Source organism: Arachis ipaensis, chromosome B04 (assembly GCF_000816755.2).
Source record: "Arachis ipaensis cultivar K30076 chromosome B04, Araip1.1, whole genome shotgun sequence".
In the NCBI taxonomy this organism is placed as follows: Eukaryota; Viridiplantae; Streptophyta; class Magnoliopsida; order Fabales; family Fabaceae; genus Arachis; species Arachis ipaensis.
The window spans coordinates 90,437,409-90,439,825 of NC_029788.2; positions in this window are offsets into that span (position 1 = coordinate 90,437,409).

Genomic DNA, 2,417 nt, shown 5'->3' on the forward strand with positions numbered 1-2,417 from the left:
ATAACCATGGATGGCAGGACAATTCAAACCAGAATTGGAGGGACAACAATAACAGAGGAGGCAGAGATAATCAGGGAAATCAGAAGTGGAACAATAACAATAACAGGCAGCAAAATCAACCTTACAGAGCACCTCACCTGAGGCAGAACCAAGGACCACAGAACAATCAGCAGCAGACCTCTCAATTTACTCATTCTTCGTTATCTTCTAATAAAGATCTACTACAATCTTTTGAGAAAAGACAACAGACCATGGGAAACAACATCATGAATAGTATTAATGCCAGTCTGAATGGTCTTACCTCTACTATGCAAGCTTTTATGACACAGTTTGGATCAGCACAAAATTCCAATAACCAACCTTCAAGCACCACTGGAATCCCCTCTCAACCATTACCCAACCCAAAGGGAGGCATTAATGCCATCACTCTGAGGTCCGGAACCACACTGCAGGAGAGGAATCAGGAGGAACCAAGCTCACCAGAATACGCCTCAGCTGAAGAGGTGGTAGAAATCGAAGATGTTGAAGAGGAAGAGGATATACAGGACATAGCTGAAGAAGAGATAGCTCAACCACAGGAGGAAGCACCAAAAAGCGCATGCACCACAGAAAACACCACTCCCATTCCATTTCCACAACTTGCAAGGAAGCCCAGGAAGCAGCTGGAACCCGATCCTAAAATGGTAGAGATATTCAAAAAGGTTGAGGTAACTGTTCTCCTTTTTGATGTTATTCAGCAGGTACCTAAATATGCAAAGTTTCTAAAAGACTTATGTATCCATAAAGACAAAATTAACGAATTAGAAACTATTCCCTTAGGTAGTTCTATAACTGCTTTAATGGGAGGATTACCTGAAAAATGTAGTGATCCAGGTCCTTGCATAGTTAGTTGTACTATTGGTGGTATAATAATTTATGATTGCATGTGTGATTTAGGAGCATGTGTCAGTATAATGCCTTTGTCTATATATGATGTTTTGAGGCTCCCTCCCTTAAAAAGGTCAGCAGCTCGTTTTGTGTTAGCAGATAAAAGCATTATTACAGTGGCTGGAGTTGCTGAAGATGTTTTGGTGAACATTAAAGGGCTCACATTTCCCACTGATTTTTATATCTTGGAGATGCCCCACAATGATTCAGATAAGCCATCATCAATCCTACTTGGAAGACCATTCCTGAAGACATCAAAATTCAAATTGGATGCTTTTTCAGGAACATACTCCTTTGAAATAGATGGCCGCATAGTAATCTTCAATCTGAATGGAGTCATTGACAACCCCCCAAAAGATTGTTCTATCTTCCAGTGTGATGTCATAGACGAAAGTGTGGCTGAAGTTCAAAAGGAAGAGTTTGAAGAGAGGCACACTGGACAAGGTCCAAGTGTGGGGACCCTCTGAACAGACAATGGGAGCACTTCGCCATTTTCACAAGCCCCAGATAATCCAGAGCCCGCCCATGATCAAAAGTTAGAATTGAAACCTCTCCCTCCACATCTCAAATATGCTTATCTTGAGGATGAGCAGAAGCTTCCAGTTATTATTGCAAGGGAACTGACTTCTCAACAAGAAGAGCAGTAACTTGATGTACTGAGGAAGCATAAGAAGGCAATTGGGTGGAGTTTGGCAGACATAGTGGGAATCAACCCTCAAGTATGTGAGCACAGAATATTTTTAGAAGAGGGAGCAAGACCTGTCTGTCAACCCCAAAGAAGATTGAATCCCACCATCTTGGAAGTTGTCAAAAAGGAAGTGACCAGACTATTGGAAGCAGGTATCATATATCCCATTTCAGACAGTGAATGGGTAAGCCCAGTACAAGTGGTGCCCAAGAAATCTGGAGTCACTATAGTGAAGAGTGAGCATGGAGAGCTCATAGCAACTAGAGTTTAGAATGCTTGGAGAGTCTGCGTTGATTACAGGTGTCTCAACCAAGCTACCCGTAAGGATCACTACCCACTTCCATTCATTGATCAAATGTTGGATCGCCTGTCAGGAAAATCACATTATTGCTTTTTAGATGGTTACACAGGTTATTTCCAGATTCATATAGCTCTGGAGGATCAGGAAAAGACTACTTTTACATGTCCTTTTGGGACCTATGCTTATAAGAGAATGCCCTTTGGCTTGTGCAATGTACCAGCTACCTTCCAAAGGTGCATGATGAGTCTTTTCTCTGATCTTATTGAGGACTGTATGGAAGTTTTTATGGACGATTTTAGCGTTTATGGTGATTCTTTTAGCCTTTGCTTAGATGGATTATCTCGAGTATTAGATAGATGTGTTAATACAAACCTTGTATTGAATTTCGAAAAATGCCACTTTATGGTAAAACAAGGGATTGTATTAGGACATGTGGTATCTAATAATGGCATTTCTGTAGACCCAGCAAAGGTGAATGTTATTTCTAGTTTACCTTACCCC